Genomic DNA, 27,449 nt, shown 5'->3' on the forward strand with positions numbered 1-27,449 from the left:
ATACATTTAATAATTTAATCAGTGTGCTGCTCATTTAATCAGACTGTTTCCTCAATAACGAGCTTGCCCTTTTTGAGCCTTTGTTTACATGGCCGGTCATTAAGTCAAAGGTCTGCGCACATCTTTGTGTTTGTATTCTGAAGGTATGCATGCTGACATCAAGGCAAAGCGAGAATCATAATTGCTAACATATTTCTGCAGAAACTGAATTAGGATCTAATTTTTGATCGGACAGCTGCAGAGTAAATGCATTACCCGAAAGTCTGAATAACTGATAACTACAAACAGAACAGCAGGTTTTCCCAGGTTTTACATAAACAGTGCAACTTATGGAAACTGTTTGCTAGACTGTATAGTAGTTATGGCCATAATCCACAGCATAAACCATCAGCTGTTAGTACACTCTTACTTTTTGACCGCTTAGTTAAGTTTGCACCACGCCAACGGAAAATTAAAGCACCTCCAAATGAGAAGTTCTTGTAAGCAGCTGCCGCAGAAATTGAATTCACAAAACGTTTTGTGACACTATAGTGTGAGTACAAGCTCATAGACTACACACAAGTCCGCGTTACACAAAGCTGGGGCTTTGCCTGATATTATTAGTTTTGCATTTGGGCTCTGTGCCCAGAGTAACAGTATGGATTTTTGCCTTGGCTCTCTATAATTGGATGAGTTAAATTTCTCCATTCATTATATGTGCATCTGACCTCCGGACCACTGCAGCTCCTGTGTTTTATTAGCACTCTCATCCCCTGATAATAGGGAACCCGATCGCTCTCAAACACATTCTCTCCTCCGAAACAAAATCAACTCTTTCTGTTGACTGTCCACATCAGACACAGAGAGACCGAGGCACAAAAACATCAGTTTTAAACCTTCAAAACCTTCAAATTCAAATTTTAAGGATTTTGCTGTAAAGTCCTGCAGAAACCAAGAATAGAAAAATTCAAGTTCTCTTGAATTTTTGTTTTTAACAATAATTTGCAGGCAAGCAACCTTTGTAATCAATGAATCGTCCATTATAAGGCTGGCAGCTCACCTAAAATTGACTTCTTCTTTTTTTTTTTTTTTAGTAAAATCACTATTTAAATCAATTTATACAAATGGTGACCCTTTTTCAACAAAAGGTGAGTCAAATAAATCAAGACAGTCACAGATGTTTTCCTCATGGTTCTGTAGGACAAAGGTGAATTGCAGCTTAAGCTTTCTAATCCTGTTACAGCCACGGGCTTTGCATGCTCACTGTGGTCATGTATATTTCATGGAGGCATATATATCTAACAGAGCCATGTATACCATATGTGGGTATGATCTATGGATACTGACAACAGTCCTTGACATTATATGCACAATTACTCTTTGCCCCAGCAGTAAATCCTCGGGTTGAGCATAATAAACAAAAAAAGAGGGGAATCTGCCTGGGGGTGGATTCAGCATGACACAAGGTCAAAGCCATTGTTGACTTCATCTGCAGCTTTATACAAATAGCGCAGATTGAGAATCCATTTGTCACTGAATATTTCACAGATAATGTATGCCGCAACAAATGTCGACACCCAGCAGCAGTGGCGTAGATATCAAAGGAGGAGAAGCTTTTTATTCCTCCATCCAGAAGTTCAGGCTTTCACATTCAGATCTCACTCCTCCCTAAACGACCAAGTGACACCTTATTGATCGCAGCCATCTTTCAAGGCCAAGATCTTAAAGCCTTGTGTGGCACATTCAATGACCTGTGTAGACAGTAATGTTGTTGGCAATGGCTCTCCGAGGATCTGATGAACAAGTATCTTCCTGACTACTAGCTATTGGATAAGAGTTTCCGACAGCTGCAGAACAATGCTAATGGCTGCTCTCTTATAGCAGCCAAAGTGTAATCAGTTCGGCACTCTGCTATTAAAACTTCACAGCAGCAATGTATGCAAACACGAATTCCATTTATTCCCCACCAGGTCCCAACAGTTAGGCCTTAAAGTTGCAAACTGTCTTACATCAAAAACTACTCTGCTGACACTTGATACACTTTAGATTACTCATATAATCCTGATTTCCACATTAATTAGTCTGATTTGCCAGCACATTTATTATTTAGTGGCATTAAACTCTTTCTACCCACTTTCAACACTCAGGGGTGGAAATCAGTTTTTACAGGTCATTTTTCTTTCTTCTAGTCGAATAATCTGCTACCACATAGTCGTGAGTACTGGCAGGAATCATTTTTTAACAGACTGTATGAATATCCTTGTCGATTGCCTGTTTTCAGAGATAATTCAGTTTACCGGTATCTAAACAGACTTTGAATTCTTGTAAGGCTTCTCGTCCACATAAAAATCCACCTTAAAAGTAAAGTCTAATGTAAATATCAGTATAGCAGTGATAAAGTGCACTGTCAATGCAACGAGAATGTGAATGAGGTGGGAGATTTTTTTCCGCTTGACAGAGAGTTTCCAAAAGGAGTTTTATTTGAGTGTATGCCGTCCAGCTGTGTACCAGAAAATGTCCCTATCTTCCAGTAAAATCACAGTGGGTGCTGTCATACTGTCCTAGAAGTTTTCCCATTAGTCACTATCTGTGGACACAGTGTGAGATTTTTTATTTATTTATTTAAATTTTTTTTTAGACACATCATCACAAGTCACCCCATCATCACTGCGGTTTGTCTCACTGCTGTTTGGTTCAAGAAGAAATGTTCTGACTTAATGAGCTGCACAGTATCGCAGAAGAAAAAAAGAGTACTGAGCATGCTGTAGTCTATGGAGCCTACTTCTTCTTTGATTAGTTTAGTTGTGTTTCCATTCAGTGCATTACATCCATCACTTTGCATTGCTTACTGTTAAATGGTGTAATTAAATCACCTCACTTTATCTTCTCAATGATCGGATCATGCGGTTTTATGGTGCTCTGTTCTAATGGTGAGGATGTAAAGTATTTACATTCAGAGTTACTAATATTAGAAATCAACATCACATGTGCTGATAGCTGGTTACTTTTCAGGTTATTAACGTGTCCACTGGCTACAGTTAAGAGTGGTAATCAACCCCATAATCTACAGTTTTGGATTAGTCTCTTAACACATGTTGATTTGAAATGGTAGGTGTAAAAAGGTAACAGTTTGTCCCTACACAGAGTTCAAAGGCAGAGTCTAGCTTTAAATCACCTTGGTTACAGCAGATTACAATTGTGATTGGATGTCATTGCATAAAACACATCATCAACTGCTGGCAGAATACAACCATAGAGATTTATGATCAGTTCCTTTGAGTTCATAAGTGGATGTTGGTCTGCAAACCTTAGTGTATTTCATCCCAGCAAACAGTATTGCACAGGTTGGGCTGTATGTCTGACTGAAAAGGGGTCCTGGTTGGATACCCAGGAGCTATGATCATAGACTGAACGTATCAAATGTAAATGTTATTAAAGTGATGTGTTCATGTCTTGTATGTTTTATACAGTAGGTTAATGGAAAGTGTTGATATAAATTAGATCTCTCTTAGAATTAGATTAATTGTAATGGCTGTAAATCATCTTCAAAATCCCGCAGGCAATTCTCGCCAAAAGAAAGAGTGAAAAACATTACTACATCTTCGTCAACTCTGTAAATCAAAGGCAAGTGAGTGGGCGATCGTTGATTCAGAGGTGTCTTGTTTGACTGACAGAAACAAATATTTGGGGGATGTCATTGATCTTGCTTCAAAAAAAAGAAGAAGAAGAAGAAGAAGTGCTTGATGGATGCACACAACTGAACTAGTGCTGATTCAGACTGACCTTGGAGATGCTGTGGATGTCAGGATGTCTCACGCATTCTCATTGACATGCAGCTTATACCACCAACAGCACAAACATGATATGTGATGAGAATGGTAACACACACAATATCAATAACTGAAATATGCCTGTGTGTATCAGCTCGCGCATGTGTTCACATCTGTTTATTTGAATTAATGGCAATGCACGCTGCTCTGCAGTAAACACCGAAATAGTTTGAATAGTTTTCTGCGTATTACACTCCTGGAATGCACTTTTTTTTCTTAGTGGACTGTGATTTGCATGGCAAAATGCCTCTTATACTGCTGCTAATAAGGAGCTGTTTAACTGGAAAAAAAACCCAAAACATATTCATGTAATCCTAATTCTGGTTGTGATTTCAAGGCTTCTGTCTCCAGGACCTATATGACATTCTAACCCCAAACAAAATAAGTGTATATTCATGGGAGTAAAGAAAACACTGAAAAGAAATCTGATGAGAAAGAAACATTTTTTCAGAGCAGAGCTGTTTGCAGTTACACATTTCCAAGGACTGAGCAATTTAACAATCACTTGATTTTCAAGTACACTTGGCGGACAGTGCAATTAAGTTTTTCTTTCTTGTTGTGAAGTTGTTGTTTTTTTCCTTCTTCTTTTTCGGGACTGTCATTTTGAAAACACAGTTTGATCGATGCATCAAATAATGTCCCGTTACTATAAAGTGTTTGAGCATATTGATTTCTTTTTTACTGACTACAGAAAACCGGGGTCATTAGTGGAAAAAATATCATTGAGTGGCCACCAGATATTACTGCATGGCCACAAGATCAATAACTCGTTTCTTGGAGTTTGTAATGCGTGGGAATGAGATAATTAAGTTCTGGCTAAGAGTTAATAAGGCATGGTAACATGATGACTAAATTGTAGCCACATCTTTTCAATGTGCACCAAAGAAAAGGAAATCTGCTGTGGGGCTAGTATCAAATGAAAACGGGATACATTTTATTTTTTATTAATTTTGAGATGACTAATAGCACTAATCTGCAATATTCAGGCATTTCAATTTCATGTTCTGTTTTTTTGTTTTTTGTCACACTTTTTAATCTGCCATAAGGACATGAAAGACACAGAGGGTACTGCTCAGGTACAGGATAGAGAAAAAGTAATGGAATGGATAAAAACAAACACCTAAGTGCTACCTTTAAATAATCAAAACTGTCATCACAAGTACAACATTGTTTATTCACATTTAATAACTACGGTATTTACAATAATTTACTTGCTGTCAGTAAATGTTGCATTAAAACAACTGTTTATGTAGTGATGGGGTTGACAGGATGTGCTTTTATTTTGGAGGGCAAGGCAGTAGCCCGTTAAGTGCATTACTGCTGGTGTTACTGTAGTAATTTTATGAATGATACACTTGAGAGGGCCGTACTCTGCAGCGAGCTTAATGGGTTAGCAAGGTATGTCAAGCTTAAAGACCAAAGGCAGCACTTTTTTTTAATCTGGCTACATCACCGTGGTAGCTAATTATGTACCAAGTTACTGAACAGGTAACTTGATACGTAATTGTCCTGTTGACTATGTCGTGTACAGGTGCGAGACAAAAGTAAAGCTAGCTAATTGTAACCTCAAAAAATATGCGCCATCAGAGGTACTATTTATTCTAATGAGTATGATGCTTGTTCCTAATATCTAAGTCTATGTTACGTGGCTAGAACTGAAGCTAATCACAGCCTATTTATCAGTGAGAATATTCAGTCTGTAGAAATTATTTCACTTTGACCAAAAACTAATGTGATTTCCAAATGTAACTCTCGCCCTGTCTGCCTGATGTACAATAGCACCAAATGGAATTTCTGCTACTGTAACAAAGCATTTTATTCTATTTTGTACAGTTTTTTATTCTATTTTGTATAGTACTTTATTCTATTGTATACTGTATTTTATTCTTGTTGTATAGTATGTTATTCTTTTTTTTCTTATCCTATTCAATTGTGTTTTTCTTCATTTGTACTGCTCCTAAACTTTCTACCGTGACCAAAGATTTCCCATGTGTGGGTCTAATAAACGTTTCTCTTATCTCTTATTTCTCTTATCTTAAATTCAGTGCTTCAGTTTCAGAAAAGTTATAAAATGTATCAAAGCAAGTCAGAACCGCCTTGCAGGGGTCAGTAAACTACGATTCTGTATCACCAATTGAGCTGACACATTTCTTCACAGTAAAAATATAACATATTTCGAATTTCAATTCATCACTCCAACAGACCTGTTACCAATGATTTTTATTCTAGTTTTTCTGTCATTTCAAATCCCTCACTCAGCTTTTTCTTCTTGTTTTTAGTGAACAGTAGATGGATCACCTGAAGGGAGAGATGCATCTCTCGGGCCCTGTATCAGGTCTTTGCTGTATTTTTTCCTATTTCTTAAGGACATGACTGTCAGATGCTGCTCATCTCTGTAGATAGCTTTTTTATAAGGTTTTATAAGGACACACCATGCAGAGATTCACCACGTTTTAGCTAATAGCTTTCTTATTTTGGATAATTCTTTGTAGATTTAACTAAAGAACAAATTGTGTGGTTTTATGACAGGCAAATAGTAACAAAGATATAATTAGTCAAAGTAAAAAAAAAAAATGACAAAGAAATGTCCAAAAAAAATTCTGATAGGCCTTCAGGAGTTTTGAAGAATTAGAAAATGGAAAAAAAAAGTCTGGCTTCTTGGAAGGAAAATATAAAGAACTTTGGGATGGCTCAAGAGTTTTGCATTAACATTCAGTATAATCAGATCACAAACTATGAGACGGGGACAATTTAACTAAAAACAAGTTTTTAATAAGCCTAAACTGACTTGGTTTTTCCAGAAACTATGTTGTGTGTCAGTGTGACTCATGTTGCAAATTAAATAATTCAAATGAAAATAACTGCACATAACTGTATATGTCATATACAGACTATTCAGCAGGAGAACTATTCATTCTAATTGCGCTACAGGAACAGACACATCATGCAATCATTTGTTCTAATACGCACAAAAAATAAGAAGTAAACATTTGACAACCTGCAGGTTGGCCGGGTTTTCCAGTGAGTGTCTCACATTCTGTGGAAGGAGTAACACTGCTTTGTCTTGGACTCCAACTGGCAACAGTTGTCCATGTTCTGCTCTTTGGAGATGGTGGTGAGCTAGAGGGCCACTCCATTCAGAGCCTGCAGCAGAGCAGTTTCATGCACCACTACAACAAGTTAAGGGAGGTTGTAGAGCAGGAAAAGGACTACAGTCATTGTATGCAGATGCTGGAGCCTGTCAGCGTGACAACAGAATCACTGGTAAAGCAGCTGAATGACTCTGAGGCCTACCATAACAGCAGTCTGCCTAGCCTGCAGACAGGGAGCTTAAGACAGGACAGGAAAAGCTGTTTAGCAGCTTATTTTTATTAACTTATTTGATTTGATACTTAAATATAGTATTAACAATAGCAATCTCAGGTTTTGCATTTTAAGTCATTCATCAAACAGTGAAAAAGACACACTGATTGGATCCACTGTAGCAAAACATTTGCTATGTTTTTACCTGCTTAAGCAGATCTTTTAGTCAAATGAGTGAAGTCCAGGTTGAGGACCTGAAGTAAGCAACAACTGACATTTTATAGAAACTACACCTTTTTTGACACATCTGAATTTAGCGCATGAGTTATGTGACTAAGCACCAGACCAGAATTGGAATCCAAATGTCTTGACATTTAATTGCCACCTGTAGGTCATGGGCTTAGCAATCCAAAACCCAGCAGTAGATCAGCTAATCAGACTGCTGACAGATTCCCAGCTTCTCCCTCCCTTCAAGTTCTCTCTCTCGCTTTCTCTCTCTCTCTCTCCCCCCTGGCACCTGATGTCAGTGTGAGGTGCCATGCAGGCGGTGATGACCTGGTCAATAATCAGTAATAAAGATGGTGTGCTGAGCATGATTGTGGAATGATTGGTCTGTCGATAGCGTATTGAGCAGACACACCGAGGGCCAGACAGATGCACATTTTGGAAGCAACTGAAAGGCAGCGCTACATGGCTTGAAATGTGTGAGTTATATTAGAGCAATAAAAACACTAAAACACTGCAGGATTGAGGCTCTAGGCAGGAGCCTCAAACACTTTGCTCATGAACTTTGTTAAGTCTAATTGTTGAATGTTGCCATTGTGTTTCTTAAATTTGTACAGTCTTAGTTTAAGCAGTAGGATCAAAGCCATTCCTTTGATCCTGACCACCTCTCCAGCCACTCTGTGCTGGGGGAGGTTTTATTGTAGATACATCCTAACTTGAAGATCTGTTTGATGTTTGGTAGAGCTTCCTACCCTTTGTATGGTTTCACTGTGTTATCTTTGGTAAACCATACATTGGGTGTGGGGGAAGACTACCCTCTTTATGACCAAGGATGTTGTTCCTGCTTTTAGGTTTTATGACCCTTTGACCAACAAACACACACACACACACACACACATTCTCACATAACACACACACACACACACACACACACACACACACACACACATTCTCACACACACACACACACACTCACACACACACACACACTCAGTGTATACATTTACATACAGTGCCTTGTCTTTGTAACCAAATGGGGGTTGCAAGGGGAGGTGCTTTGTAAACTATTGTTTGAAGTTTGTCAATAAAAGGCAGCGAGAGGAGGCCACCATTTTTGGGGTTCTTTGTCATGCTGGACACAGACGAGGCCTCCCTTGTGCAAGTAATGGATCGATCGACTGTCTTGTTTTCTTCATCATGAATAAGTCTCTAGAATTAGCGGGGTTTGTGGAAACACAGACCCAACATTTTTTGGTCCTTCGGAGCCGGAGCCTAACACATTGCATCCACCGAGGAGAGGGAGAGGACGCCACCGCAACGTCTGGGATGATTGACGTAAAGCCCTGGTGTTTTTGGCTTGCCACCAGGCCGGGAAGTTTGCGCCTGACCTCCCCTCGGGATGGATGACGATTGACGGGATCCAGAGACTCTTCCCATGAACGTAAACAAACAGTGAGTACAGAAGGCCTTAGAGAGCGTCTCTATAACCGCGTGAATGAATGTGGGATCCTAGAAACGCGTCACCGTGATTCTGCGTGAAACGTTTGAGTCCCGGGGAGCGCTGGTCACGAGAGCGCACGTGGACCCAAAACAATAGAGAGCGGCTACGGGCTGTGCGTTAAACGTGAGTCCGGGAGCGCGCTAGCCGCGTGAGAGAGACGCAGGCTTCTCCGCCATTTGGGGCGTAGAGAGTTCTCCGCCATTGGGGGCGTGGAGAGAACCTAGGTTCAGAGTCCGGAATCTCCGCCATTTGGGGCGTTGGAGAGTGTCCGAAGGTTGAATTCTCCGCCATATGGGGCGTTTGAGAGTTTTCAACAGAGAGCGCTAGCTGTGCGTGCAGACGCAAGCGATAGGCCTATGTTGTGTGTGTGCGGGCCAGACGTGGTCTGCGTGAGTGTGGCTGATTGTTGTCTTGTAATGGAGAATAAAATGTGTAAGTCTGCCTTAGAAGGAGATGTAAAATTTATGCAGAAAGTTTTACCAGGCAGCACGCAGTATGTAGGTTGTTGGTGTAAGAAATGTGGATTTGAAGGGACATTAGTGGAAGTTAAGTGTAAAATGCTGGTAGAAAGAATATCTGTAAGTGTAGCAGGTAAAACAGGTAAAGCGAAGCAGAGGAAGGAATTGCAGTTAGCAATTGCTAAGTTGTGGCTGGAGCAGGTTCAGAAGAGGAGAGAAGCAAGAATGTTAAAAGAGCAATATTGCAAGAAGTACTTGTGAAACCTGAGGATGAAACTACAGCTCAATCCACTGCAACTACTCTAGAACAACACCGTAGAAAAGCATTAGGAAGAGCAAGAATGTTAGCAGAAAGTAGAGTCAGAGAAGAGCGTGAGAGAGCAGAGGTAGAAGTGGAGGAGAGATTAGAGGCATATTAGGAGCAGCATTGAGTCCAAGACAGACTAGGCAAGAGAGGAGACAGAAAGGAAAGAAAGTGAACACAAACGTTACAACTACATATCCATCCCTGACACAACACAAAAAACAAAAAAACATATGGTGTTTCTGTAACAGAGTGTGAAGATGAAGAAAGTTTTTCTCCTGATCAATTCCGCGAGTGTGAGAGTGTCTGACGTCATGGTGTGTGTGAAAGGTATCCAGCTGGGGCAGACGTGATTCTGCAGGTCACCTGCCCAGTGGACAAAAAGAAATAAAATAGTTGTGTGGATGAATGATGGCACGAAGAGTGTTTGGTGTTTCTCAGTCTGAAACAGCTGTAATGCTATTTTCTGTTTTGGAGAAAAGTACAGTTAAAGAAAAAAAACAGAGAGAGATGTGTGTTGTTTTAAGCAGTGATGAGAATAATGGAAGTGTGATGAGAGATGAACACAAAAACATACTGAAAATGCATTAACCATACTAACCCCACATGCATATACACATACAATGATACTCATGAGACCAGACAGCATCTTAAGCATGAGATTCTGTTTGTCATCTTGTCCAAGTCACTAGTAAGATGAAAGTGATACATAGACTAGTGGACTGAATATTATAGGAGGACAGATGATTACATTATAGAGGAGAAAACAGAATGCTGATGAGAGGTCTTAAATGAGTGAGTTGAGTGAGCTGATTGTGAGTTTCTGGTGTGTGAAGAAGTTTTACCATGACACACATTTAGTTACATGAGAACTAAAACTTATTATGTGCTAAGACAACAGGGTTATGCTGTATGTTGTGTGTATGGCTGATTGGATGAATGTTTGAGATTAAACTGGCTGTTTGATTTGTCTTTTATTACTAAAGTTGAACCTGCCAATTGGGTTGTTACGATTTATCCCCCTGGCATGAAGAACACGTGTCATGACTTAAACAAGGCCTTTCTTTCCATTATTTTCTTTGATTTCTTTTATTTTCTTTCTTTTATTTTGTTACTTTCATGGTGCACTGAAAGTTTTGTTTGATGATCTCTGTTGAGCAGATCTGCACGATTAGAATCGAAGCGTCGTCGAGAAAACTGTTGCAAAGTGAGCTTCCCCAAAATTAAAATGGGCTCTTATTTGGGACAATCAGGAAACAAGTTCCTGTCCAAAAGGATTCAACGAGGAAATCCAGTCTAAATTATTTTTCTTTTTGAAATGACGTTGTTTTGCTGAGCGTGGAAACGGATGCGACGATAATTTCCACAATTAGCAAAAGAAGGAATCACTGAGTGAATGAGTAAGAATTTTAAAATAAATAGGGAACTGACTGACTGACTTAACACCATTGTGTGAAGTCAACCCCCACTTGACAAAGGTGTGGATGTATCTCTGTGTGTGTCTCTGTTACAGGAGCAGAAAGATGATAGCAACATCTGAGGTTGCGTGATGGTTTAACCTTTTAAATGCCATTTTTATGTTTGTGAATCTATCAGAGGTGTGTTATTCATGGGCTTGTGGTACTCACAGAAGTTACTGTGAGAAAGTGTGTACACACCTGCGCAGCGCTAACATTTGCATTTTTTCTTACAGCATTGCAGTTTTTCATGTGATTTGATGATGTGGTTTTTAGCAGAACAACTGGTGGATGTTTGTTTCTTTATTTCAGGTTTTGTTTTCTTTAAGAGTGCATGTAGCATTCAGCAGAAGTGGACAAGTGACATGAGTAAAACAAATAAGAGATTACGATATTTATGGAATAGTTTATTATGGGCTCATTTGCTGGCCACTTTTGGACCCATAATAATATATGAGTGGAGTGACTTTGCTTAAGGGAAGTCACCGATTACATTAATGTTAACTGAGCACATGGGATGATCCATGTTTGAGGCGAATTATGGTAACAATAGTGATTTAATGATTTGAGAAAACCTGCACATGACACTTGTCTTGCTGATGCTGAATGCTTGTTACCCTTGTGATATACTTGTTTATAAGTGTGAAGTTTGATTTTACTTCCAGATCTTGTTTTCCAGGCCATGATGGTGAGTATGCAGGCTCCTGGTGGAGCCAGTTTTTAAGGCAGGGATCCAGGTTTGGTGAGTTGACGCATGAGAGTGTCCATGCGTCAAGAGGTGGGGTCCAGAAGTAACATTAAACAATGTTTTCTATTATTGTTGCAGTGATTTGTGTGATTAGCTGTTTATTTACAAGTATTAAACCTATGCAAGTGGTGCATCCATGTTCAGATGAGGCTTTGATGGCCTATAAGTGAAGTTCACTGATTACAATGTGGAATAACATTGAGATGTTAAATAATTTGGAATAAATTATGGGAAAACGTAGGAGTTTAATGAGTTTAGAATAAACCTGCAATGATACTTGTCTCTGTGATGCTGAATACTTTATTACTCTTATGATCTACAGTTGGTTGCGAATGTGAAGTTGTTTTAAATTTAAGACTTTGTCTTCTGTGATACAGGAGCTGGGAGCTAAACAAGCTGAACATTTAAGTGCTGATTAATGTTCTTACACAGGGTTACAGCTTGGAGTGAAGCTGCTCCAAGGGACAAACCCTGGAGATTGTTTTAGGGAGACTGTGCAACATTCTTGTACATGTCTCATTGGGGAGTTGACACATGGCGAAAGCCGTGTGGCGAGAGGAGTGTCATTTTTTCAATTTGTAGATGTCGTGAGATGCCATGATGAGAAGGAGTGACTGAGAGGATCGCCCACAAAATGGAACCTGAGGGAGCGTGCCAAGCTCCAAAAAGTGACAGCGCAGAGGAGGTCCAGCGATGGACTTGTGGTTCTGTGAACAGCACAAATGCAAGGTGACTGTAAAATAACTAACAGCACTTTTTCCACAAGTGAAGCCAGTAACTTACTATCCTAAAAGATTAGCTCTAGTTGCTCGTGCTTTACCTCCATGCGTGAGACCAGTATGTGCAGCAGCTTAAGCTGTACAGTGTTTCAATAGTTTATTTCACCCTTTGACACTGTTAGTTCCACACGAGGTAGATGTTTACTATTGCAGACTAAACTTACATTTCTGTCACCTACAAGACACTTGTCTTTAATGTTACTGTTACTCTCACAACCACACATATTACCATAAAGTGGTGCAGAATTCTGAATCTGCCAAACCCTTTTTGCCAACGGAGGAGGGCACTTCTCATGAGTGTAGAGAGCGCGAGGAGAAGATGTGTAAGCTGAGGGATGACTTAATAGATGTGCCACTCGTTGAGGAAAAGGTTTGGTTTGTTGATGATTTGAGTTTTATAACAGCAGAGGGACAGACTAGAACAGGTTTTACTGTAGCAGACAGTGAGAGAGAGTTATCTATGTAGGACAACTAGCATGTTTCATATTTGCTTGAGCAGCAGAGATGCTAGCTTTAACGGAAGCGTGTAAAGCTGTAGAGAGACAATATACACTGATAGGTAGTATACATTTGCTACTGTACATTTCTTTGTAGTGCAGTGAGTGAGACGAGGTGTGACAACCTCTACAGGGAAACCTGTAGAACACACCAAACGCTTGCAAATTCTGCTGGATGCAGCGTTATTAACCAGTGGAATTGCCGTTTGTAAATGTGCAGCACACATGTGAGGGAAAGATTCAGTTGCATTAGGGAAAGTTTTTGCAGATAAGATCGCAAAAGAGGCAGCTTTAGTTAAACATGGTGTTAACCTTTTATCAGTACAGCATTAGCAGACATGCAGGCCCACTCACCTACTGCAGGACAATAGTTGTGACTTACAGAGGGAGCAAGCTTGCAGGATGATTTTTTATCTGTGGGATAAACCAGTACTGCCTAATAATTTGTATAAGACTGCTGCTATTTTGAGCCATTGGCTATACCATGTCTCAAACAGGAGGGAGATGAGCAGTCGTTATACTCACTCTAGGATTATTAAATACTTTTAAAAAAAACTTTTTTGCAGAGAGAACTAATGGAACAGTAAAGTTAAGATTTAGGAAGACAGGCAGGACATGGTTAGACTGTATAGAATAAGTACATGAGGATTACTCCAACAGAGAATGGTCTGACTCTTTGAGATTACACATGTTAGAGCATTTAGAGTTCCAGTCTTCTGTAGTGATGATAGAAAAGCAGAAGAGAGAGCATATTAGCAGATTAGATGCTTGAAAATGTTTAAAAGTAAAGTAGTCATGAGAACAAATGATCTGCCAGATGATTCTGTTTCTTCGCAGGAGCAGAGCCTGAAGTCTGGAGATTGGATGATGATAAGGCCATGGAGAGGAAGTGCTGGTCCAGTCCATGGTGGGAAGGTCCATATCGGATGCTGCTGACGACGACCACAGCAGTGAAGATTGCTGGAAGGAACACTTGGATATATCAAGCGCACTGCAAGAAGGTGACACACATCCAGGCCAGCTCGGAGTAAGTGGCAGGAAGACCGGGAACAAAGGGGGGGGAAAGCCTCCAGGGCCCCTCGTCTCAATCCGGTGAAGAAACCAACTGAGCCACAGGTACTCATCAGAATGGCTGGGAATGTGCTGTGCATCTTCTTGTGCCTGTGGACCCTGAGTGGGATGACAGGGAGCGCACTGGGACAGAGCGAACCACACCAGGTACCCGCATGGGTTTTAAACAACTACTGGTGGCAGTTTAAGAACACAACCGCTCACATAAACAACGAGACCAATGGTTATGCTTGTGATACCACTGGCTACACATTCTTCTGGACTGTGGCCCTGTAGCATCACTGAGAGCGAGACAGTTTGTTTGGTTGCTTTAGCAACACATCCAGGAACACTGCCAACTTTTCAACTGCTCTGAACCTGAATGGAAGGTTGGTTCACCAGTAGCTGGGAAGGTGAACTGCTCTGGTAGGACAGACCTGCTCGTCTGACTCAAAGAATATGACTTGTTGCAGGACATTATACAGTTAAACGAACTGGAAACAGGCCAATTGCCTATGTGTACGAAGGACAATGGATTAGCCCAAGTTGGAGATTAACCATGGAACATGGCAACATCACTTATTCTTTTGTCTTTTGCAAGAAGGATGTAAACAGAGAAGCCTTTTGTCTACATTTACATCATGAACACTTGAGGTTTTGAGCCAAGAAGATCAAAACAGCTTGATCCAATTTCCTTTACAAAGCTTTTTCTGTGGTGACAACAGGACAGGAGAAGAGTTGTAAATGCAGATAATTCACAAGTTGACTCTAACCCCCACAGGATGCCTACAGTGAGAAGATTTGGGGGGTCGATAGGAGTCATAAAGAAGGGTGTTGACTTGCTGCAGCTTTGAAGTTAGCTGAGAGCCACATGGACAAACAATAAAGTCAACTGATGCGTTTAAATACCTATGTCTATATACAGTTGGATTGTAGTGACACATGATTTTTGAGAATGATGATTCTTCTTGTTTGACCTTTGACATTCAGTTGTGTACTTGAAGAAATACATAATGAATTGCGCGACAGGAGTAGATCCGCCACAAGGCTGGATAGCTTGGTTACCGTCTGGTCCTTGGTGGCATCTTCTTTTGAAAATATTAATTCCTGTTTTTGAACTGTTGACATTGATTTGCTTATGTATAGGATGTAGTTTACTGTGCATGAATGAAATCTACACTGACACTGTCTAAACAAAGGGTGCATAAGTTGAAATTTAAGAACAATGACAAAAAGGAGGGAAATGTTAAGTCTAATTGTTGAATGTTGCCATTGTGTTTCTTAAATTTGTACAGTCTTAGTTTAAGCAGTAGGATCAAAGCCATTCCTTTGATCCTGACCACCTCTCCAGCCACTCTGTGCTGGGGGAGGTTTTATTGTAGATACATCCTAACTTGAAGATCTGTTTGATGTTTGGTAGAGCTTCCTACCCTTTGTATGGTTTCACTGTGTTATCTTTGGTAAACCATACATTGGGTGTGGGGGAAGACTACCCTCTTTATGACCAAGGATGTTGTTCCTGCTTTTAGGTTTTATGACCCTTTGACCAACAAACACACACACACACACACACACATTCTCACATAACACACACACACACACACACACACACACACACACACACACACATTCTCACACACACACACACACACTCACACACACACACACACTCAGTGTATACATTTACATACAGTGCCTTGTCTTTGTAACCAAATGGGGGTTGCAAGGGGAGGTGCTTTGTAAACTATTGTTTGAAGTTTGTCAATAAAAGGCAGCGAGAGGAGGCCACCATTTTTGGGGTTCTTTGTCGTGCTGGACACAGACGAGGCCTCCCTTGTGCAAGTAATGGATCGATCGACTGTCTTGTTTTCTTCATCATGAATAAGTCTCTAGAATTAGCGGGGTTTGTGGAAACACAGACCCAACAAACTTCCCAGTTGATTTTTTTTGTGGTAGATCATCTAATATAAAATGAATACACGCGATGTGCAATCCATAGATATATACGGCACGAACACGAAGCACCAAAATTTAACCCAATACACCTGCAGTGGTAATCCAGACATCCCACTGCCCTCCGATGCCAAATGCTTACTTGCCAATTGGGTGACAATAAAATGAGTTACAGTTCTGTCAGGTTTGTTTACATCAGTCATGGCGTAGGTGATGTGCAGTGATGTTAAGAGAAATCTAATCACGCCCAGCTGGTGTCAGACTGCTCAGTGTCACTCCTGCAGAGATGAAGCATAAACCTCAAAGTGACAACCACAAATTTCAAAAGCCATCACAACATTTCAGTTGGACCCGGAGAGCTTCAATTAATTATAGACACTAGACACCTTAAGCAGCAACCTTTTTATCATAAAGCCCGAATTTTGTGGAAAGTGTGTTTCACTCCGTACTTGTGAACCTACCTGGATACACCTCAACACACAGCTCTCTCGTTGGAGCCAAGAAGTAAAAATCAACTCACTAACTGTAGGAAGGGCTAAATCAGCAACAAAAGTGATTTATTTATCACATTAATCACAAAAATGTAAAGTGATGAGACTCTAACTTATGAAGTGAGGAAAAAGTGTTTAGCGATGTAAAAAAATTCAATAACAATATTGTTTTGCTACAGTCTGACTGAAATTTCACGCTATCTTAAAAGAAAGTACCTCTTGAAATTTAAATTTGATTTAAACTAACAAAAAATGGATGATATTTTTATTTGAAAATGTTAGATTTTTTCCTACAATATAGATAGTTGGCTATAATGCTGATTGTATGAAGTGAGATTATGTGTTTGACTGAGTTAGACGTTAATTTTTATCTATTGGTTTTTTTCTTTCTGTGACTTAATTGTAACTAGGAAGAACCAAAAATGATTTGAAAACCGTTATGCATCAAACTCCACGTATACAAAACCAAGAGTGTCCCTACTTATATTACATTTCAAAGAATAAAAAGTGTAAGAAAAGCAAAGTGTAGCTACATTTGGCTGACGCTGTTAGAATATGAAAGTTAATCACTCCATTACCTCTGAAATCAAAATGTACAATTTACACAAATTCGCACTGTCTTGTCAGCTGTGGTCTGGTTTTCTGGCCTGTATCATTTTTTAAAAAATGTCTGTAACATAAGATTGTATCACAGCATTGCCTGATTTCTAAATTGAAACACTCAATTCAAATGAGACAGACAAAGCTCAGGCTCTGAGGGATGTGGGCACTGCGTTAATGCTGCTTAGATGGGCCATGGGGTTGCAAATTTTCACCACTGCACTCCATATTCCCCAGAGGAAATTGAACATTGTCATGGATGGATTAGCTCTGTAATGGTGAGACACATAGCTTGAGCAGAGGAGACCAGCTAAAAAACGTTGGGCAAATGAGGGAGGGAAAAGGTATGAAATTCATTTCATACCTCTTCAGACACACTCACTTGAGGAGTGCCTTTCTGCAATGCTAAGCCAATACATAAGCAACTTTTGAGCAGTTTTAGGTTATATAATGCTACTTTTAGAAGTTAGAACTCACTAACTTCAATCTGTGGTTGCACAGGGGCATATTCCAATCATTATCTAGAATATTGTACATAATGGTCTGTTTTATAGGCATGTGGCTATCTATCAGTTATTACAGTAGATAAATAGATTTAAAATATATCAATTTAGATGAAGTGCTTTTTATGCCACTTAGAATTAATCTACATATTTAAAAAATCTAAACTTTAGACTAATCCATGTAGCTGTTATCTCTCTAATGCAAACTGTGTATTGTTTCATGTCTCACATAACGGAGTGATTTGGGCTGTGACAGGCTTGCCTTTTTAAAAATGCAAGAGGTAAGACTACACTTAAAACGCATGAACAGTGCGTTGAAGGTATCTGTTGCACAGATGACATGCTATATAGACAAAGATCAACTCTGTGCAAGTGCTTTTAAGTTTTTTGAAGATAAGAAAAAAGATGCCCACTTAGAAAATCCATCTGTATACTGTAAACACTGCTGTAAAAATGTGAAAGTTTTAAAACACACAGATATTATGCTTTCATAAATAATTATATTCAATATGTAAACCTTAGCCTGGGATTTCAAAAAAATTATAATCTATGTGTTTTTATACACCACTGTTACGGCTGCCGTCGTGGGTTGGGATTATGACATGCAAATGTGAGTGTGCAGGTGCGCCTCCAGGAGTGGTGACTGGATGCTGCACTGGAGGCAGAGTATAAGACGGCGCGGTTGAGGACGGCAATCATCCTCTGAGTTAGTTTCCCTTTTTGTTTGTTATTTTGGCGTGGGTCCACCCCGAAGCCCAAGTGACTCCTGTGAGCCCATTTTTCGTTTCGTGTTTGTAAATAAACCATTTCATGTTTTAACTTATGGTGTGATGTGCTGCTTGGGGTCGAGCAGGGGATGGATCGTTCTTCTTGTTGCGGTCGGGTTTTCCTTGATCGGCCGTAACACCACTCAGGTATAACATTATGGCCACCTGCCCAATACTGTCTTGAGTTGGTTCCCCTTTTACGGTGGCCCCTAGAGACAAAGCACGTACAAACTCCAAAACACTTGCAAACTCCAAAACACGTACAAACTCCAAAACACGTACAAACTCCAAAACACTTGCAAAATCCAAAACACTTGCAAACTCCAAAACACGTACAAACTCCAAAACACTTGCAAACTCCAAAACACAACGGAAGTGCTCCAGGACGCTAGGAGCAGTGTTGAGCTCGATTTGCAAAATAAACGGCAAGTTTGTCTGTATGGGACGGTCTAGTCTCCGTCACGCTTCCCAGGTTGCCTAGCAACCATGATACTAACCGCTGGAAACGTGTCATACAACTTGGTTTGACAGAAATGAAGGAGAACATATTTTGTTCATTTGTTTGTTTGTTTCTACAAGAGCTTTGTGTGATTTGATAAGTATCTGAGGCTGAGACCACAGGACAGTAAAACATGATTTTTGGGCTTCATTTCTGTACTGAACAGTTATTTCAAGATTAGTTAGTAAATAAGAATTAGCTGATGTTGTTCATGAGACTAAAGTCATATCACTTTGGTAATGTAGATATAATATGGCCAATATTATAGTTATTATATTAATCATTATTAGCTATTACAGCAGTGAACATGAACTCTGTGTCAAATACTGAGCTTCAGTACAGATTCAAGTTGCAGTTATTTACATGTCTTATCACCTTAAATCTTCACTCAAAGACAAGTATCTTTGACAGTGCATATATAGGTGTATCATATATAAGAGACAAATGTTGTTCCTTCAGTATGTTGGCATTATTAAATTTGGCTCATTGCTTACATATATTTATAAAAAGAAAATGTACAAGCTGTGATAACTGTTTCTGATAAAATGAAGAGTAGACTGATATATGAAATATTCCTTTATTGGGTGAGAAAATCAGACCATGTCATAACTGCTTTAAGTCATACAGAATAGATATCAGAGCCTTAAACAGGCTGACTTCTGCTAAATGGGTCAAACTGGGCAGAAAGTATACAAACACATAACATCCTTATAGAATCTGATGTAACACTATAGATCAACTTAGCTCAGAATATATAAAGCATATAAACAATTACAGTAATATGATGCAACAAACACAGCAGTGCTAATAATCCAAAAATAGTCAAAGCTTCATAGAACTGGAACAAACATTTATTTTTAGCTCCATTCTGCTGCTGATACATACTTTAAGTTTCTGAATATTACACTTGTTGCTGCCTTTCATAGTGTGTAACCTGAAGGCCCTGAGTACTTTCTCCCACACTGAAAACACTGGAATGATCAAATTATTTGAACATTACCTAATAAGACTGATTCAGGACAGACAATTAGTTATTTTAAACTTTCCTAGCAGTCCTTCACAAACAGGGAACAGTCTGTCTATTCTCCCCATCTGTCAGCTGCTGCTGGCTCTTCCTCCTCCTCTTCCTCACACACTGCTTTGTCCTGGTGGATCATCAGGGGTGCAAAGCCTCACAGATGATGTGCAGCAGTGTGTCCCTCAGTCTGTCCTCACTCTGGACACTTGCAGTTGTCACACATGGAAATCAAATGTGTGATAAGCTGCAGGATTCAAACACAAGTGTGACTTATAAACACATGTTCATACTTTTATTACACAATCAGAGAGAAAGAAACAGAGAGAGAGTGCAGGACAGACAGACAGGTGGCAGTCTCAGGTGTATACACTGCTACAAAACAGCACAAAAGAAGGAGGATTTAGTGTTTGTGTTATTACGAAACAAGAAGAGTTCCCAGATGGTACAGTGAACACATGTGTGACTCCTGTGATTAAAGCATCTTTCTTTCAGCGTAACGAGTGAACCGTCAGCTCGTTCAAACACACGTTAAAGTCCGTTTGGCTCGACACCACCGAACAGAGGCAGCAATATAACATAGCTAACATTAACAGTGCAGTGGATCCTGCTTGTGCCGTGATATTCAGGACCGCAAACCGAGCAGCATCACTGACTTTCAGCTTGTTGTGTTTGTGGATATATGACTGACTTTAATTATCCACAAAATCATCACAATCTCTGTAAGATTAAAGTCGACTATATATATATTTTTTAAAGTAAAGGCTTTAAAACCAAGTTAATTCTGAAAGTACAGACATCGCTAATGTCACATAACTTTCCCGACATGTGGCCAACAATAATGGTTTAATGTTCTTCATTAAAAAAAATATTTGCGCATAAATAAGTGACATAATATTCAGTACTTACTTCTGAAAGTTTACTCTTCCTCCGCTCCGCTTTCTCCGTTTTTTTTCGGCAAAATTATCCACACCACCACCGCACTATGAAGTCTGGGATATGCTGGGCCATGAAGGCTACACCGACCCATCCTTAAAATTCAGGGAAATTAAGGACGCATTTGAGGGCCGCATTTCGAGCAGCCTTTGAATTGGGAAAGCCTTCTCTTGTCGCTGTGACGTAATCGGCCTTAAAATGCGGCCTTTAAGGCTGCAAACACCAAATCCGGTCATTGGTACTTCCTGGCTTGTGTACTTACTAGGTAACAAAAGCTCAACACTGCCCCAAGCATCCTGGAGCACTTCCGTTGTGTTTTGGAATTTGCATGTGTTTTTTAGTTTGCAAGTGTTTTGGATTTTGCAAGTGTTTTGGAGTTTGTACGTGTTTTGGAGTTTGCATGTGTTTTTTAGTTTGCAAGTGTTTTGGATTTTGCATGTGCTTTGGAGTTTGTACGTGCTTTGTCTCTAGGGGCCACCGTACCCTTTTGCTGACCTGTCAAGGTGTGGACTCCATAGACCCCTGATAGCAACAGAGTCCTTAAATCCTGTAAGTTGCAAGCTGGGGCTTCCATAGATGGGAATTTGGAGGTGAAGTCAATCCTTCAAACTTTTCCTGAACCATTTTTTCTTTGTGACAGGGCGAATTATCCTGCCGAAAGAGGCCACAGCCATCAAGGAGTACCATTTCCACGAGAGGGTGTGGCTGGTCTGTAACAATGCTTAGGTAGGGTATACGTGTCAAAGTAACATTCACATGGATGGCAGGACCCAAGGATTTCCAGCAGAACATTGTTCAAAGCATCACACACATTACACAACAAACTGTGATGCATTGCGTTTTCTGACACCTTTCGATCAGAACCAACATTAACATTTTTATCATTATTAGCTCCAGTAGGTAATCTGTTGGATCGGACCACACAAGCCAACCTTTGCTTCCCAAAGGTTGGCTTGTGTGGTCACATGCATCAATGAACCTTGGCCGCCCATGACCCTGTTGCTGGTTCACCTGTGTTCCTTCCGTGGACTAATTTTGATAGATGCTGACCACTGCAGACTGCTCACTCTCTTATCATATATAAATCGAAAAGAATTTTAGTTAATAATATTGGCATAAACCCGAGCTACGAGCAAATCACTGGGGATTGAGGTAAACAAACCCAGTATGCCACATAAAAGTAAAACTACAACGCTACTACAAAAACAACCTTACAATTTTTCTTAATGCGGGAATGGATTTTAGCACAAAGGGTTAAAAAAGAACAAGAAAGCATTTTTATAGTAAGCGACGACTCTCCTCTACAAGGACAGTTGCAGATACACACTTTATTTACTAGCTTTGTCTGTGTGATGGCTCATATGTGTGCCTAAGATGTGTGCATAAGATACAAAGATAATTAAAATGGCAAGCCTGGGAATGTAACAGACAGTAAGGTGCCAAAAGTTTTACTTTTTCTGTCTTGCCTCTATCTAATTCATTTACTACAGTGTCTGGTTTTCTGGCAGGGTGGTCAGAGATAATGTTAATCTTGGTCAGCAGCAGTGGGAAGTCATGCAGCTCCACACAACACAACGGATTGGAATGATAACGAAATATAGTCAGAGGCAGACACAGGGAACTTATCTTGGTGCTGAAAAGTTTGCAAGTGGCCATGTGTGACAATACAATCCTTGAGTCATTCTGTTATGTTGATTTTATTGCATATTACAATCTGATGCTAAACACTAAAACCTGACAACACGACAAACCCTACGCCAATGTTTTAATGTCATGCTCACATGTTTTCCATGTGTATAATAATATAAAATAATATAAAGTAGGTTCAGAATGAAAAGGCAAACCCAGGTAAGAATGGGTGAGAGCTGACAAGTGCTAGTTACCAGTGAGTTAAATAGAGCAGGTGAATAAATAACCTTTTCTCTTTTTTAATTTCAGTACAGGGATCATTCAAGTTTCTAATTGACAACTCATCAAACTCCCCACTATTATGACTTCATTATATCTGAAGAGATAAAAATTAATGAGTAGCAGAGGCCCTGGATGGATATGCCAAACTTAGCATTCATTTATATTAAAGAGGGAAACTTTCAGTTGGCCAGAAGCATATCTGTAATGACTTTAATCTACGAGAACTTCTAATTTAATGCCATAGTTCATTCATTGTTATTATTCTTTATGACCTTGTATATTTATTACTTTAAGCTCCCGTGTTCCAATTCCGCTTGATGATTCCTCATTACGCACATTTATTCTTAATGTTTACTTTTTCTAAACCCATTCTTCTGTAATTTCTTGACCCCCTTTTAGTGCTGCAGTTCCATTTCCACTCTCTCCTTTCTCTCCTTCTCCTCCGACAGGGATAGGTTTCATTACTGTAGTCAATCTGGGCCCAGTGGACAGCTCCTCGGCGGCACTCTGCACCTCAATATAATCCTTTTAATTAAAGGCCTGCCCCCCCACCGCTGCCGCCCTGCTCCCGCCTCTGCCCTTTTCTCACATGGCGCCAGCCTTTTGTTCACCCAAGCACTCACCAGCTCGCTTCATGTCAAGCCACGCTCTTGCCATTTCAAAAGAGGAGACGTCACCTTTGTCTCTACCCCTTTCATGTGGCTTTAATCTCTGCCGCAATATTGCAAAAAGTGTTTTGTGTCCGTGTGGGTGTGTGTGTCAGAGTGACTGGTGCTGTCTGTGTGTGAGGTTCATCTAGCTTAGGGCTCATCAGGGTTAAATCAGCCTTTAAAAGAGCCTGATTGCCTGTGATTGGGTGCTGATAAGAGGCCAAAAGGTGGGGTGGCATTTAGGCTGAACTGTGCTGTAGATTCTCTATATTGATTCGCCATTATAAAAGCCCTTCCCACCTGTTATTCTTCTCTGGTTTTGTTAATAGAAGGCATCTTCTTCAAACTTGTTGAATTTGGCGATTTATGTCTTTCCTTTTATTTACTGTGTGTTATCGGGCTGTGATGCCTTTTGTCTGTCTGTCAAAAAGAAATAATAGCGAAATCTGTCCATACAACCCTACGCTAAGCAACAGCAGCAGTTTATTGTTACCTATATGCAAAAAAAGGAAAAAGGAAACTGAGTTAATCAGTTGACTTGAGTCAGACAGGCTCATTACTTGGATTACATATCACCAGCCATAATGTTTTTTCCTCTTCTGTGCATCTGTTTTGTTTTGGGTCGTTTTTTTTGTTTTTGTTTTTTCATTCCAGGGCCATTAGAGGAGCTTTATCATGCCATCGTCACCACCCCAGCCCCCAACAAGCCCAGCTTGGTTCTTGTCTTCTCCTATTCCCCCGATGACTCCCTGATTGATAAGAAAAACTTCTTAGCTCTCCCTCCACCCATCTTGCCCTTGACCCGTCTCCATGCACTATTCATTGAGGTTGTTAAAAGTCACATCGGGCTTGCTTGGATTGTCTGCTGTTTGAAGCAGGGGGGGCGTTATCAATCACACTGCAGAGGATCTCTCCACTTCCTGGCCCCCAACCTCTAGGGTTTTATGCATGCGTGCTGGTTTGCGAGAGTGAGTGCACTCTGTCCCGAGTAGACAGGGCATTTATTCACTCAACTTGCAAGTCTGTTGGTGGTTGGCGGCCATAGCTAAAATGGTCTCCACCTCAGTCTGTCTCGCTTGCTCTCTTGCTCTCTGTCCCATCTTTCAGACTGGGATGTTAGCATGCGCAACAAGCAGCCAAAGCCTTGGCCCCTTTGACAGGCAGACTGTGGGGAATAAGACAAGTTGGAAAAGAGGAAGATGAAGGAGAAAAAGGACCGAGTCACAGTGGTGCCCTAGAAGGGTCAGCTCGGGTGTTGGCGCTGCCTCATTAAGAATCATGCAGCGCTGAGTTTAATGACCATGCACGGATGAACGACGCAGGCCGGAGCTGTGCTGCATAGAGGACGCTATCATGAAGACAGAAATTGGAGACTGGAATGTCTGTTTGTGGAATCAAAAGTACAATTAGAGAGATATGGCAAAGCATGCACACAGCACTGCACACGTGCTTTGACCTTTCGTGTCACTCACAAATCATGCCAGCCTTCCTTCCATGTTGTCTCTCATTATGTTGTGATCGATTGAAGGAGACAACGGGTTATTCACGAGCAACACTTGCAGGTCAATACGGTTCTCCCTATCTGCCTTCAGTGGGTGACTGTTTTATTCTCTCATTAAATGGGATTCGACACTGCCATCCTGTTTGCATTTGGCCGTATCTCTCCATGACAACCAATTAATGCATGTTCAGGCACCCCTACAGTAACCCAGTTAAAGGATACAGAGTAATTCAGCTAAACACGGGATGGCAGCTTGGTGTCTCTTTTTACCACCACCTCCTTGAAGCATAAAGGGTTAACTTCCTATGGCCACATTTTCATTTCCTGTAGTGGGCTGTTCATATTGGTTGGAGGTGTTTATGTGGAACTCTCTTTCTCTGTTTATTACACTGCCAATGACAGATCAGGCTCTCTGACCCCTCTGGCTAGCTTTAAATAAAAGGAGTTTATTCCAAGGCAGCAGCCTCACTGTAGACCGCTGACATGAAAGCGCCTGAAGAGTGCCAGGAAAGCAAACGGCCTGTTAAAGGGAAATTATATTCCTAAACAAGGTTTGACAATAAACGCATGAGGGGGACAGATAAACAAAGGTACTGTACCTCCTCTTATTGCTTTTCAACAGAGTGTATGAAAAGGCACAGGGGATTTGGTGTGCTTACTATGCTGTGTTTACTGGTTCTACTAAATATTTTTGCTCACCTTTGGCTTTCCTCTGCTACATCTGACTCTACCATATGCTGTTTATTGGCTGGCTTTTCGCAGATCTCTAATTCAAAGTCACATTAACCTCACTTTGTGATGGAAGACTATTAAAGTTAAATACGCTATAACCAGACATCCCTGTCAGTTTGAGGACATAATCAATCAGTCAAACTGTCAGTTTCCATTTTGTTTTAGAAATGGCTTCTTTCAACTTTGAGAACGGGAGCCAGAGTTTCTTAAAAACACAGCATAGGCATGCTGACGACATTATAATTTGCAATATATCCAGACACAATTCATGTAAAACTACTCCATCCATGTGTATCAACTGAGAATTTCTAAATTAGCCATAATTTTGCAAGAAATCATGAGTGGATGTGGCCATAGGTCATGTCCTTAACAACGTCTATTTAATGGATCTGATTCAAATTACAGTAGCAGAGCAGCAAATTGCCCAAGGATAATGTGAGGAGAAAAAAATGATGCAATAAATGATCCAAGAAGTATAAACACTGGCATTTTTCTTTTAATAAAACATTAAGATTTATTAGATTGGCAACGGGAATAACCTTGAAGCAAAAACGCTCGGTAGCCTTTCGAATCCTATGGAGTAGCGCATGAGAAGGGGGGAAAGCATCCTTGTACGCTGAGATGTTTTGTATCATTACATGCAGCCATTATGTCAGGCACTACTGAGCATGCTCTGAGCTGTCCAGCAGTCCATCGGGGGGCGTTGTTATCTCTTCACAGAGTCGTTTCAGTCTCTGTGTTCCCCCCAAAGAGTCAATGTTGCAGCACATCAGAAAGAGCCCTCGCCTCATTAAGCCATTGATATTCTGTGATGCTGGCGCCCTGCTGAACACCATATATAGGGACGGCAGTGCCAGGAGAAGGACACAGTGTGTGTTTTATGACGAGAGTCTACTAATACGGAGGAAAATGATATTATCATGTGGATATGGGCACTGTCTAGTATGTGGATGTGTGTCTGTGTGGAGTTGTGCGATTAGTGTGTTCACTGGAAACTGTGTGACGGAGAGTGAGAGTGCAAGTATGTAAGTGTGTGTGTGTGTGTGTGTGTGTGTGTGTGTGTGTGTGTGTGTGTGTGTGTGTGTGTGTGTGTGTGTGTGTGTGAGCGTGAGCGCGTGAGAGAGAGAGAAACTCAGTATTGCATCCACAGCCCTGGGCAAACCCACTGTTATAAATACAGCATTCTAATGGTGACTTTATGGTGTTGCCTGTGTGAGACTATGGCCCCCGGGGGACCACTTCCCCACAGATATTCTCCTCCCTCATCTTCCTCCCCCTTCTCCCCTTTTCTTTTCTCCCCCGCTATATTCTCCCGTTTCCCCTCACTCAGAATTTACAGCCTGACTGGGTAAGACGGGAGCTGTAAATCCCCTCCACCCCACCCCCACCTTCACTGAATTATTTATCTGTAGGCCGCGTGACACAAGCAGCAGATGAGGACCCTGGTTAAGGAGATAAAAGGTGGAGAAAGTTGGGGCCTAATTGACCATGATGGTGAGGTAATGGAGAAATATTCGACGCATGTTAGGGCGGAGCGATTTTACTACATTAAGAAGTGTTATGTGCGGTGGTGTTTTAGTAAATAAAAGGAGACTGGCAACGCGTTCGGGCGCTCGGGTTTGTTCGTGTGTCTGTATGCGCTGCACAACAGGATTACTGTATGAATGCTATCGGTGTTAGGAGCTTAAGACATCTTGAGCTATGTGTGAGTCAGCAGCAATGTCAATGAGTCATTTGTTTCATTTTGCATCTCCAAACAA

General features: G+C 40.6%; 1 long non-coding RNA gene across 1 annotated transcript; it reads left to right on the forward strand.

The window, feature by feature from the left end:
• The first annotated feature begins 8,441 nt into the window (after positions 1 to 8,441).
• On the forward strand, positions 8,442 to 15,981 carry LOC146709166 (uncharacterized). Its single transcript, XR_014920423.1, has 2 exons — positions 8,442 to 8,789; positions 12,388 to 15,981. It is a non-coding gene; the product is annotated as an uncharacterized LOC146709166 (long non-coding RNA).
• Positions 15,982 to 27,449: the final 11,468 nt, after the last annotated feature.

This window comes from Copadichromis virginalis, linkage group LG5 (assembly GCF_057382275.1).
Source record: "Copadichromis virginalis isolate Kocher_CV1m ecotype Utaka linkage group LG5, C_Virginalis_male_GT1.1, whole genome shotgun sequence".
In the NCBI taxonomy this organism is placed as follows: domain Eukaryota; kingdom Metazoa; phylum Chordata; class Actinopteri; order Cichliformes; family Cichlidae; genus Copadichromis; species Copadichromis virginalis.